This window comes from Eubalaena glacialis, chromosome 18 (assembly GCF_028564815.1).
Source record: "Eubalaena glacialis isolate mEubGla1 chromosome 18, mEubGla1.1.hap2.+ XY, whole genome shotgun sequence".
In the NCBI taxonomy this organism is placed as follows: domain Eukaryota; kingdom Metazoa; phylum Chordata; class Mammalia; order Artiodactyla; family Balaenidae; genus Eubalaena; species Eubalaena glacialis.
Genome location: NC_083733.1, coordinates 12639106 through 12653380, shown reverse-complemented (window position 1 = coordinate 12653380; position 14275 = coordinate 12639106). Strand labels below are relative to the sequence as shown.

General features: G+C 49.4%; 1 long non-coding RNA gene and 1 pseudogene across 3 annotated transcripts in view; one reads left to right on the top strand and one right to left on the bottom strand.

Annotated features, from left to right (window-relative positions):
• The window catches only part of LOC133078469 (uncharacterized), a 44951-nt gene extending 31636 nt beyond the window's left edge, over nucleotides 1–13315 (bottom strand). For all 3 annotated transcript variants that reach the window (XR_009697873.1, XR_009697875.1, XR_009697874.1), the window contains exon 1: nucleotides 13113–13315. This is a non-coding gene — a long non-coding RNA (uncharacterized LOC133078469). The remainder of the gene's footprint in view (nucleotides 1–13112) is intronic.
• LOC133078842 (4-hydroxybenzoate polyprenyltransferase, mitochondrial-like) lies at nucleotides 891–3558 on the top strand (annotated as a pseudogene).
• Nucleotides 13316–14275: the final 960 nt, after the last annotated feature.

The following is a 14275-nucleotide window of genomic DNA, read 5'->3' as shown; positions in this document are numbered from 1 at the left end:
TCTTCATTGCTGCACGCGGGCTTTCTCTAGTTGCATGGAGCGGGGGCTACTCTTTGTTGCGGTGCGCAGGCTTTTCATTGCGGTGGCTTCTCTTGTTCTGGAGCACGGGCTCTAGGCACATGGGCTTCAGTAGTTGTGGCACGTGGGCTCAGTGGTTGTCGCTCGCGGGCTCTAGAGCGCAGGCTCAGTAGTTGTGGTGCACGGGCTTAGCTGCTCCGCGGCATGTGGGATCTTCCCGGACCAGGGCTCGAACCCGTGTCCCCTGCATTGGCAGGCAGATTCTTAACCACTGCGCCACCAGGGAAGCCCTACCTTGAACTCTTTATTGGGTAGATTGCCTAGCTCCACTTTACTTAGTTCTTCTTCTGGGGTTTTATCCTGTTCCTTTGTTTGGAACATGTTCCTCTTGTCACATCATTTTGCCTAATTTTGCTGTTTTTATTTCTGTGTATCTGGTACATTGGTAATATTTCCTGACCTTGGAGATGTGGCCTTTTGTAGGAGATGTCCTAAGCCTCCCAGCAGCACACTCCCCTCTGGGCACCAGAGTTATGTGCTCTAGGGGTGCCCCTATGTCCATGAGGGCTGCGTGGGTCCTTCTGTTGTGGTGGGTTGACTATGTGGGTGGCCTGGTAGGCGCGGCTGGCCCCTGGTCCAGTTGGTTGCCAGGCCCTCCTTGTGCGGAGGCTGCCAGCCATGGTTCCCGGGGCTGGGGCACAGGCAGCTGGCAGTGGAAGCCTGGGGGAGGGGGTCCCAGGGCTACTGCTGGCCCACTGGTGGGCAGAATGGGGTTCTAGGGTGAGTAGCTGTTGGGCTGGGGCTCCCAGGTCTATTGTCAGCCTGCTGGCGGTTAGGGTCAGTTCCTGACATGGCTGGCTGCAGGTTCCGGGATGTCCCAAAGCTGGACTTGGCCCACTGGTGAGTGGGGCTGGAAACTGGAGTGGCTGGCTGAGGGGTGCAAGGTGTCTCAGAGCTGGTTTGGCTTGCTGGTGGGCACACCTGGGGCCCAAGGAGCCCTGGGGCTGGTGTGTTAGCTGGGTCCTGACAAGGCCAGCGGCAGAGCTGCAGTGATCCTGGGGCTGGTGCCCACCCACCGGTGGGTGAAACCAAGTCCTGGGGCCAGTGCCAGCCCACCAGCATGCAGAGTCAGGTCCTGGGATCTCTGGCTGCAGGGTTCAGGGGTCCCAGAGCTGGTGTCAGCCCACTGGTGGGTGGGGCTGAGGCCCAGGGGGTCCTGGGGCTAGCACTGGATCGCTGGTGGGTGGATCCAGGTCCCAGGGTCTCTGGTTGCAGGCCCCTGGCTGTCCCCGAGTTTGAACCCAGTTTTCATTGTATGTGTGAGGAGATTTCCCCCACACCAAACAACTCAATTCTGAGGCCATCTACCTGGAGATGTAAGCAGCTTTTGGCAGGAAAGAGCTCTTGGCAGTAAACAGCTCTCCGCAGGAGGCCCCTTTTGTCTTGTCACTTTAGCGAAGCTATAGTCTAACTAACCTTAAGCCAGGCACCCCCATGCTCTACTCATCTCCGGCCCAAGCACACCTTTCCTAACTTTTTTTTTTAAAATAAATTTATTTATTTTATTTATTTATTTTTGGCTGCGTTGCATCTTCATTGCTACACGTGGGCTTTATCTAGTTGTGGTGAACGGGGGCTACTCTTCATTGCGGTGCACGGGCTTCTCATTGAGGTGGCTTCTATTGTTGCAGAGCATGGACTCTAGGCTCACGGGCTCAGTAGCTGTGGCTCGCGGGCTCAGTAGTTGTGGCACACGGGCTTAGTTGCTCCGCGGCATGTGGGATCTTCCCGGACCAGGGCTAGAACCCGTGTCCTCTGCATTGGCAGGAGGATTCTTAACCACTGTGCCACCATCTTTCTTAACTTTTTTTTTTTTTAAAGATTTATTGATTGATTGATTGATTGATTGCTATGTTGGGTCTTCGTTTCTATGCTAGGGCTTTCTCTAGTTGCAGCAAGCGGGGGCCACTCTTCATCGCTGTGCGCGGGCCTCTCATTATCGTGGCCTCTCTTGTTGCGGAGCACAGGCTCCAGACGCGCAGGCTCAGTAGTTGTGGCTCACGGGCCTAGTTGCTCCACGGCATGTGGGATCCTCCCAGACCAGGGCCCGAACCCGCATCCCCCGCACTAGCAGGCAGACTCTCAACCACTGCGCCACCAGGGAAGCCCCTTTCCTAACTTTTGATCACACAATACCATGCCTAACCTGTTGGTTCTTTCCATAGATCAAAGAAGTAGAAAGGAAGAATAAGTAATTAACAGATGACCAGATCTCCTCCCTAGCTGCCCCTTCAGTAATCTCTCAAACAAACTGTGTGAACATGATAGCATCTAAAGAAAGGTCGACAAGCCTGCATGCAGTGGGAGATGGTGACAAGTCTGATCCCCTATTTCAATGAGTAACTGAGACCACTTCCCCTTTTCCCTTTAAAAACTTCCATGGCCGATGCTGGGCGCGGGAGGCGTGGGGCCCGCGGGCCAGGACGCAGGCGTGGCTATGGGGCTCACACGGCCGCTCCCTGGCCCTGGCACACGCGGCCCGCGAGCTCCACACGGGAGACTGGCGGCCCTCGGCGGGGCTGGGATCGTGGGCCTGTCGGCGGCGGGGATCGTGAATTCGGCGCCCCACCGTCTGCAGCCCTACCTGTGCCTCGTGCGGTTGGACAAGCCCATCGGAGCCTGGCTGCGGGATCTGCCATGTACTTGGAGCACTGGTTTGGCAGCTCAACCAGGTTGTCTTCCGGATTGGTACACGTTATCCCTCTCTGGCACTGGAGCTGTTCTGCTGCATGGAGCAGGCTGTACTATGAATGACATGTGGGACCAGGACGATGATAAAAAGGTTACAAGAACAGCAAGTCACCCAATAGCTGCTGGAGACATTTCAACTTTGCAATCCTTTGTTTTTCTCCAGGGGACAGCTGAACTTGGCACTAGGTGTTCTTCTGTGTCTGAATTACTGCAGTACAGCTCTTGGAGCAGCATCCCTACTTCTTGTCATCACCTACCTGCTAATGAAGAGAATTACATACTGGCCTCAATTAGCCTTGGGGTTGACTTTTAACTGGGGAGCATTACTTGGATGGTCTGCTGTCAAGGGCTCCTGTGATCCATCTGTTTGCCTCCCTCTTTATTTTTCTGGAATTATGTGGACTCATATACGATACTATCTATGCTCGCCAGGACGAGAGAGATGATGCTCTGATCGTGCTGAAGTCCACGGCAGTGCTGTTCCGTGAAGATACCAAGCAGTGGCTCGGTGGCTTCAGTGTGGCAATGCTGGGGGCGCTGAGCCTGGTCGGAGTGAACGACGGTCAGACTGTGCCCTACTACACTACTCTGGCTGCTGCAGCAGGAGCCCATCTGGCTCACCAGATTTACACTCTGGACATCCACAGACCTGAGGATTGTTGGGATAAATTCACCTCCAACAGAACAATAGGACTAAAAATTTTTTTAGGGATTGTCCTTGGGAATTTGTGGAAAGAAAAGGAGACAGATGAAAAAAAGAAAAATATAGATAATAGAATGGAAAATTAGCAAATTAAGTTTATCTAGGGATTTTTAAAACAAACTTTTACAAAACACTCTCAGGTCTTATTACCACATAACTGGATCTGAATAACAGTCTTACAATATGTTAATGAATTACAAAACAGTAGATGAAGTTTTAGAGCATTTTTGCCTGGATTTTAGTTCAAGTATGTACTAGTCGAATTCTTCCCCTGTCACAGAAACCAGGAACTCTTCAGGATTTGCCATCACCTGGAGTATTTTTAAGTTAATGCATGCTTCTCGTTATAATTCTTATCTGCAGTTACAGGAATTATGTGAGTTTTGGCACTTTAGAAAAAAACCTAATGTGTGTCTCATCTAAATGAATGTCTCTGTATGAAAATGGACTCTCTTTTTAGGGGAAAATAAAAGTTGCTACAGAAAGTTTGGGCTTATTGTTCTTTGTGTTGACCTTTACTTACTGCCAAAAGCTGTAATTCAGGAAACCATTCTATTTTTTATATTTTAAGAGAATTTAAATCAGTAAATATTTTTACCTATTATACCTGTTTAAAAAAACAAAACAAAACAAAACAACAAACTTCTATGGCCAAGCATAATCTTCAGAGTTAGACTTGGGACACGAGTCTGCCTTCTCCCCAGAATGCTAGCTTTCTGATTAGGAACATTAGGAAAAGGAACATTTTCCATTTCTCCCAACACGTGCCTCTTGAGTATTGATTTTCAAGCAGTGAGCAGCGGACCCGAGTTTGGTAGCAGAGGTAGCCTCAGATTCTGCAGTTTAAGGGTTCAGTCCTACCAGACAGCACCCCGACTCATTTCACACTCCAGTCACAGGTCCACGTTGTTACCTGTACTTCTGACCAACCAGCTATAAATCAGAGGTTCCCACGACCCCCTCCCTGGGTTCAATTAATTTGCTAGAGTGGCTCACAGAACTCCGGAAACTCATTTTTACTCACTGGATTTATTATATAAGAATATAAGTCAGGTGGAACAGAACAGTAGTCAGTTGAGAGCCCAGAAATAAACCCACACACCTACAGTCAATTAATCTGCAACAAAGGAGGCAAGAATACATAATGGAGAAAAGACAGTCTCTTCAGCAAATGGTGTTGGGACAGCTGGACAGCCTCATGTAAATCAATGAAGTTAGAACATTCCCTCACATCATACACAAAAATAAACTCGAAATGGCTTAAAGACTTACATGTAAGACTGGATGCTATAAAACTTCTAGAAAAGAACATAGGCAAAACATTTTCTGACATAAATCGTAGCAACGTTTTCTTAGGTCAGTCTCTCAAGGCAATAGAAATAAAAGCAAAAATAAACAAATGGGACCTAGTTAAACTTACAAGCTTTTATACAGCAAAGGAAACTGTAAACAAAATGAAAAGACAACCCAGAGAATGGGAGAAAATATTTACAAATGATGAGATCGACAAGGGCTTAATTTCCAAAATATACAAACAGCTCATACAGCTCAATATCAAAAACAAACAACCCAATCAAAAGTTGGACAGAAGACCTAAATAGACATTTCTCCAAAGGAGACTTACATATAGCCAACAGGCACATGAAAAGATGCTCAACATCACTAATTATTAGAGAAATGCAAATCAAAACTACAATGAGGTACCACCTCACGTAGGTCAGAATGGCCATCATCAAAAAGTCTACAAATAACAAATGCTGGAGAGGGTGTAGAGAAAAGGGAACCCTCCTACACTGTTGGTGGGAATGTAAATTGGTGCAGCCACTATGGAGAACAGTATGGAGGTTCCTCAAAAAACTAAAACTATAGTTGCCATATGATCCGGCAATCTCACTCCTGGGCATATATCCAGAGAAAACCATACTTCAAAAAGATACATGCACTCCAATGTTCATTGCAGCACTATTTACAATAGCCAAGACATGGAAACAACCTAAATGTCCATTGACAGATGAACGGATCAAGAAGATGTGGTACATATATACAATGGAATATTACTCAGCCATAAAAAGGAATGAAATAAATGCCATTTGCAGCAATGTAGATGGACCTAGAGATTACTTTCTGAAGTCAGTCAGAAAGAGAAAGACAAATACCAAATGATATCACTTACACGTGAAATCTAAAATATGACACAAATGAACTTATCTACAAAACAGAAGCAGAATCACAGACACAGAGAACAGACTTGTGGTTGCCAAGGGTGGGGGGGTAGGGATGGACTGGGAGTTTGGGATTAGCAGATGCAAACCATTATATAGAGAATACATAAACAAGGTCCTACTGCATAGCACAGGGAACTATATTCAATATTCTGTGATAAACCATAAAGAAAAAGAATATGAACAAGAATGTGTGTGTATATATATATATATATACATATGTATAACAGAATCACTTGGCTATACAGTAGAAATAAACACATCATTGTAAATCAACTATACTTTAATAAAATAAGTTTTTTAAAAAAAGAATATAACTCAGGGGACTTCTCCGGTAGCAGAGTGGCTAAGAATCCGCCTGCCGGGCTTCCCCGGTGGTGCAGTAGTTAAGAATCCGTCTGCCAATGCAGGAGACACAGGTTCGAGCCCTGGTCCAGGTAGATCCCACATGCCACAGAGCAACTAAGGCTGTGCACCACAACTACTGAGCCTGCGCGCCACAACTACTGAAGCCCATGTGCCTAGAGCCCATGCTCCACAACAAGAGAAGCCACCGCAATGAGAAGCCCGCGCACCGCAATGAAGAGTAGCCCCTGCTCGCCGCAACTAGAGAAAAGCCCACATGCAGCAACGAAGACCCAATGCAGCCAAAAATAAATAAATAAATAAATAAATGAGTGAATGAATGAATATAACTCAGGAACAGCCAGATGGAAGAGGTGCACAGGGCAAGGTACGGGGAAGGGCACAGAGTATACACGCTCTCTCTAGGTGTATCACTCCCCCTGAATCTCCACGTGTTCACCAGCCCAGAAGCTCTCCAAACCCCGTCCTTTTGGGGTTTTATGGGTGCTTCATTACATAGGCATGATTGATTTAAGCTCCCTGGAGGTCAGATCCCTCTAATCACATGATTGGCTTCTCCAGCAACCAGCTCCCAACCTTAGGTGAGTTCCAAAAGTCACCTCATTAACATAAAAAAGACACCTTTATGACTCTCATCACTTCAGAAATTCTAAGAGTCTTAGGAGCTCTGTGCTAGAAATCGGGATGAAGAGCAAATATTTGTTTCTTATTATAAGTCACAATATCACAAATGGGTTTATTATTTCCATGGCCATAGTGACCCAAATGACCCCTTCATTTCCAACCCTGAAGAGGCCCAATTTGACCCTGAGTCCAGAGAATTCTTTTTACGGGCACTCCCCCTTGTTACAGGGTGGCAGGACTACATTTTATTGGGGCTGCTGAAACCATCCAAAAGGCACTGGAGGGCACTGACACGGCTGCTAGACCTGGAGGAGATTCCCACCCAGAAGCCCAGATACTTCAGACTTGTGAAAATTAATTCGGGGAAACCTCACTAAAATGGAGCCAAGAGGCCAGAAGAGGGAGCTCTCCCCCACATACCACTCCGCCATCAACACAGACCTTGACAGGAAGACCCTTACTTGGCATCTCCCACAGGAAGTGACAGCACCATCTCCAGGAGGAGGAAGATTTTCTCCTTGCCTGGCAGCAACTCAGCCAATGAGAGACTGTCACCACTCAACCATGAAAAGCCCCTATACTTCAAACTCCCAGTTTCCCCCAATGGACTTTGGTTTATAATAGCCCCTCCCAACTTCCCCTTCTCTAGGAAAGAGGTTCCTCTCCTTTGTTTTACTGGACTTCCATGTGGTTTGCCATAGTTGCATGTCCCAAATTGCAATTCTTTGCTGTTCTCGAATAAACCAATTTTGCTAGGGTGTTTTACTGTTTTAGGTTACAGACTCATGGCCCTCTACTCCAGTTGCCCTGGAAGGGTCTCCCTTGAACAAATTTCCCTCAACAAAAAAGATTCCCCACTCCCTCTTCAACAAATCCCCGACTCAGACAATAAGTTGCCTCTTATGGGAATACTTATGGGACTACTTAGGGAAGCCTTATGGGAATACTTAGGCAAGCCTCTACTGGGAGTTCCAAAAACTCAGGGGTCCTGGCCACTTGACCTCTGGGTAGCCAGTCTCTAAACTCCAGGCCCTGAAACCTGCATTCTCCAGCTACAGCCTCCCTCTGCTGTCCACCTTCCTGCCACGCAGCCACCTTCTGACCCCGAGCCTGTCCCTGATACTCCCTCTGCCCCCTTCCCTAACCTCCAGGCCTGGCAGCCACCTAAGCCCCTACCCTAGAAAACTGGCAGCTCCCTGAGGCTCGTCCCACCTCCTGAGGACAATCACCCTTATATCACTCTGGTGGTCCATTTGGGACAATAAAAATTTAGTCCTTTTTGGCCCTATTAGGCTCTGGGGCCCAAGTCACTGTCATTAGAGGCAATTCCTCTAAATTTCCTAAAAGGAAGTCCTTTACTTATAAATCAATCAAAGGTGTAAAAACCCATTCGGATGTAACTATTGGGACCATTCATCTCAAACAGCTAGCTACCTCTGGTGGTGCCCCCCTGGTTCTTTCTTTTCCTATTGCAGGCATGGATCCATTGACACAACACCATGCCCCATGGACTAAGCCCAAGCTCTTGGCTTTTCTGGTAGGACTCACCAATTGGACACCGGTGACTCTTTCTCCGGGTCAAGATGGTAAACATTCCCCAATACTGATTTAAACAGGGCACTGAAGGCCCATGTCCTATCATTAAAGATATGCTTGAGGGACTTCCCTGGCGGTCCAAGGGAAGACTCCGAGCTCCCAATGCAGTGGGTCTGGGTTCGATCCCTGGTCAGGGAACTAGATCCCACATGCAGCAACTAAGAATTTGCATGCTGCAACTAAAGATCCCGCACGCTGCAATGAAGATCCTGCATGCCTCAACTAAGACCCAACACAGCCAAATAAACAAATATTTTAAAATAAATACATAGGACATCCCTGGTGGTGCAGTGATTAAGAATCCGCCTGCCAATGAGGCCACAGGGGTTCGATCCCTGGTCCAGGAAGATCCCACGTGCCGCGGAGCAACTAAGCCCATGTGCCACAACTGAGCCTGTGTGCCACAACTACTGAAGCCCGCGTGCCTAGAGCCCGTGCTCCGCAACAAGAGAAGCCACCACAGTGAGAAGCCCGCGCACCGCAACGAAGAGTAGCCCCCCCTCCTCGCAACTAGAGAAAGCCCGCACGCAGCAACGAAGACCCAACGCAGCCAAAAATAAAAATAAATAAATTTTAAATAAATAAATACATACATACATACATAAAGATATGCTTCAGCTGAGAGTCATTAGGCCCACAGTCTCCTGTGCAATAGCCCCAATGTGGCTGGTACTTAAGCCAGCCACTAATGATGGCACCTCACCATTGACAATGGAAACCTCAATGCTCAGGTTCCCACCGATTAAGGCTTCAACTACTAATATCATAGAACTCATTGAGGACATACAACAGGTCCAGGGAGCATCCTCAGTAGTCGTCAACCTACTCACCAGTTCTATTCTGTTCCCATCATGGAGGATGGGGACATGTTCCCCGGGAGACCCACCACTCCCTCGGGCAGATTGATTTCCTCGGCCGCTGCCCCCTCCTGCCACCACACTCATCGCTGCTGACACATGGGACCCCTCTGCTCGACCCCCGCCTGGGGTTCCTCCTCAAACAGGCCTTTCCTGACTACATTTGTCTTGTGCCCTTTGCATCACTAGACATTATTGACTCTGACCCGGGCACCCACTTTGCTGGCCTCACCAAGCACGAGAACAGCGTATTTTCTTTCTTTTTTGGCCATGCTGAGCCATGCCGAGCAGCTTTGTGGATCTTAGTTCCCCGACCAGGGATTGAATCCGGGCCAGCAGTGAAGCACCGAGCCCTAACCACTGGACTGCCAGGGAATTCCCAGAATGGCCTCCTTAAAGAGCCTCTCCTTACTTTGCTGTCAAGCAAGTGGTCCCTGAAATGGATCAAGCTAGGACCCGATCTTGCTTGATTCTCACCCCCTGGGCCTTCTTATCCCACATAACAATTACTATCCACCCCCCACCCCAAAGTTCCTCTTTCAGTCATCTCTGGCAATCCTCAAGCTTTCACCCTCCAAGACAGTGTCCTTTTTATTCTGTCCTCTGACTCCACTCCCCGCTTCCGCTATGGTTTTCCCATCATTTCATCATTTGCTTCACGCTGGTGACCTGATCGAGGGCAGATAGTCCAATGTGACCCCTCATCAGTGCGTGTCCCCCAGGCCAGAAGCCCAGCAAGTTAGTGCGAAATCATTTCTTCTAAAGCCCTGACAATGGAGGGGCCACCTCCATGCCGGTCGCTCTCCCTGTTTACAGAGGCTGCAAGGCTGGCAAATGAAATGAGATCTCCTACTAATTCACAGGAAGTAGAACTCATTACCTGAGGACCAATCCCTGGCACAGTTTGGGTGTCTGAAAGAGGGAAAGAAACTCTCTGCTCGGTAGACTTGAGCCAAACTTGGAGACGAGAATATGGTGAGAAAGCTACAAGTCGTGGCCGTACCCCCATGCTAGACGCCGTAACCCACAACCCACAGCTTTCTCCCCAAGCATCACCACTCAGCCGTTCATCAATATACAAATAGCTCAGCCACAGGAACCTCCACCCCGCCCACCCAAGCTCATCAAGCATCAGTGCTCTACGTGGCTGTGACTATTCTTATGACTTTGCACTAGCCGGGGTGATGGGGTTACTGGTAGACCCCTCGGGCCAACCATCATGCAGATCCAATGCTGGAACATACCACTCCCACTTGCAATTGCACCATCGGGTGGAGAAGCAGGGAGTGTTGGAGAGCCCTACTGAGAAAGGCTCAAGCCAGTATGCCACCCAGCCTGGGGCAAGGGATGGAATCCCTTTACAGGCAACTGGTCCTCTGGAAGCAGTGTCTGAATGACACTCGCCTCCGGATTCCTACACATGGAACATTGCTACCAGCTGGCCCCGCTATTGCCTGTACAGAAAACCCCTCTGCTTATGGTGACTGTGAGCTCATGGTTTCTCCTTTGCCCTCACGATCGGTCCCAGGAAATAGCATCCCTAAGATCCTCTCTAGCCTGGAATATAAATGTGCGCAGGATCTTCATGTGCTGTGGATGAGCTCCTTGGGAGATGAAAGGGCAGCTGCCTATGCCGTGGCCGAATGTGCCCCTGAAGACCCCGGGGAGCCCTTCACAGTTTGGTTCACTAGGAACAGCAGCAGATAGGCAGCTCAGTCCTCAGGGAAACCTCTGAGTCACATCAGGGTAGCCTACGAGCAGCCCATGACCAGTGCCCCAACCGACAGCCACATGGGAGGGTCGCCCACTGCCGGGGTGACCGCCTCTCCACAGCACCTCACCTCTGAGATGGACTCATCGCTGGAGAGGACACCATCTCAGACGACAGGGCCCCAGCCCAAGTTCGCCGCTGGAGATGCCTATACCTCTTGCACCAGAGGAGATGACACCCCAGGGACACACCACCACGTCAGAGACCTCACCACTTCACTTGCCCAGATGTTGAAATATTACCCAAATCTTCAAACGGATTCCCAGAGTCCCCGAGATCACTGACCTATTTTCATGGCTGGACGCTTTAAGTTTGGGACAATAGCTACAAACAACATGGCAGACTGTATGTTATATAGGATTTGTACATTTAGGATTTAGAGGTGTACTTCGTTGGTTACAATGTGCCCTCCCCCTGACTTCTAACTTATCTGCTACCCAGGCTGTTAGTGTCCTTACCACTGACTCCGATGCCTCAGCATCACAGGGTGGATTGTAGTGTAAGTGCCGGACAGTGAGGTGTTTTGTTTTGTTTTCATCTTTCGGCCACGCTATGAGGCATGTGGGATCTTAGTTCCCCGACCAGGGATCGAACTCAAGCCCCCTGTGTTGGCAGCACGGAGTCTTAACCACGGGACTGCCAGGGAAGTCCCTGTTTGGTTGGGTTTTTTTAATTTTAAAGCAAGTGCCTGATAAACTCTTGATTGCCGAGACATCCACTTCAAAGACAACTATGTCACATAAACACGTTGCCAGTCGCACGACCAGGTAAAGAGCCAGCCCACCCCCACGTGATGCTGCCGCAGCTGGGCTGAAGACCCACTTTGGGAACACTCGTTCGTGATTAAGAGCACTGCTTTGTGGCGTAAGGAGAGGAACGGCTCCTGCCTCATAAAGCCCACAGTCTAGTCTAGTAACCAGGTGAATCCAGTGGAGCATAATTAGTTTCTAGCAGAGGGGAATACAAGGCTTGTGAGACCTCGGAGGAGGAAGCATCTACCGCTGGTTGAGGCAAAGGAGGCCTGAGACAAACTTGAGGACCCGCAGAATGCCAAGTTGTTTACTGAGGCCACTTAGCCTGCTGGTCGCCCGTCCTTGATTCCTTTCGATCACACAGATTGAGCAGGACCCCCGGTAGCGGTCCATCTATTCTGCCCCAGTGCTTCCAGGCCCTCCTAACCAACTCCATCACCCTGCGGGCCAGGACCCAGCTGCCCGTCCCGCCCTGCCACCATCACGGGAACTGCATCCTCCTGGCAGTTTCTCGTAGCAGCGTCTCCTACCACCCAGGCTGGCCTAAAGAGGGCACCGGGGGTGAACTTCTCAGCCAGGCTGGTGCCCCTCCCTCCAGCACATTCCTGCCTACTCTGGTGCGCCTTCCGGGCCTTCCCTTGGAAGCCAGCCACTGGGCGTCCTGCTTTACACAGCACGGCCACCCTACCACGCCCGCTTCTCTCAGCCTTAAATCCCTTCTTCCACCGTCTGACCTGGTCATTCTGGCATCTGGCTCTCATTTGGTGGGGTCCAGGGCTAGTTTCTGGCTTCTAGGAGCCGACCAGGCAGCAAGTGGGCACCATCCCTGGGGGACCCGGCTAGGGTGTTAAATCCTGTGTCCTGGGAGACGGCTCCCAAATCAATCATCTCTCCCTTATCTGATTTTATGTTCTGACCCCACTTGATCCAGGGCTCACCTGGCCTTGCTGGCGAGGTCCTGCAGCTCCCTTGGGACACAGTTTCTTTCCTCTCTTATCAGACCCAGCACACCTCCAGGAGTGGAGGTGGGGCCTATGCTGAGGAGCCTGTGGTCCTGCAGGGCCCTGACCCTGGCCTGGCAGACCCGCCTAGGTTGAACGTTTAACCTTCGGAGCCTGGCTGCTCTAGACTACACCCTGGACCCTGTGCTCAGCTTTCTCACCAGGGAACCGCGGAGGTTGGGCAGCTCTTTCTGTGCTCCAAGGAGGCTCTCTGGCCTTCACGCCTAGCTTTTAATTGGCTATGAATCACTCTCAGCTTTCCCTTTTCTTTTTCTGAAGCCTGAATTGTGCTTAGCAACAGCTATGCCGTTTCACCAGCCTTACAGTTTCTCCCTCCACCCCCCGTATTTCACCAACTCCTGACATATGGAAAACCCACTAGTGAATTCTCCCCCACCAGACTACCATCCCAGTTCGTCAGGGGTGGAAGTTTTAACGATTTCATTGTTACCTTGTGCCGCGGGCGGTGCTGCCCCTACCAAGGGGGAAGGGGTCCTCACGGCCACAGCCGGCAGAGCGCGGTCCAACTCCAGAATCCCGTCCTAGCGCCTGCTTTCTGGAGTCCACCCACTCCTGGTACCAAGAGTCACAATTCGAGCTTCCGGGGAGCAGACTCTGAGATGAAAGTCAGCACCAGGAAGTGTATCAGGGAGTGCTTCCAGGATCAACACCTGGCAAGGGAAGGGATGGACCTTTAAAAGCCCGCTGACCAATCAGGGATGTGGGCCGCCCAGAAAGGCAGCCTGACCTTGGTCAGGACGATTCTCTGCAGCTGAGGAAATTGCCAGAGAGGACTGACAGCTGAGGGCTGTCTGTGGGCAACACTCCCTGCAGCTGGGGTGTCGGTCAGCGCTGGAGGGGGTCTGGGCAGTCTCATCACCGTGTCCGCTAGCTGTGGGTACAGATGTCGGCTGCTAAGTGACTGGTGAATGATGTGATACTCTCCAGATGTGAATGATGACCATCCCCTTCTGATCGGTCCAGACATTTCATTTAAGTAGGAAGCTAGGTCATCTGTGGACAGAGAAGGTTGGCCGTATGCACTAACTGTGTCTAAGGAAGAACAGGAATACTGTATGGGCTAAGTGAAGGAAGTCAGAAAGAGAAAGACAAATACCGTATGCTATCACTTATATGTGGAATCTAAAATATGACACGAATGAACCTATCTATGAAACAGAAACAGAATCACAGACATAGAGAACATACGGGTGGTTGCCAAGGGGGAGGTGGGTAGGAGAGGGATAGAGTGAGAGTTTAGGGTTAGCAGGTGCAAACTATTATATATAGGATGGATAAACAACAAGGTCCTACTGTATAGCACAGGGAACTATATTCAATATCCTGTGATAAACCATAATGGAAAAGAATATGAAAAAGAATATATATATATATGTATAACTGAATCACTCTGCTGTACAGCAGAAATTAACACAACATTGTAAATCAACTATACTTCAATTAAAAAATTAAAAATAAACAAATAGTTAAAAAAAAAAAAGAATACTGTATGGGGCAGCCTCTGCAGGGCCCATTAAGCATACCCTGCCCTACAGAGGGTCTGTTTGCAAACTGAGACAGACTCCCAATTAATCATGGAATTTTTTAACTATA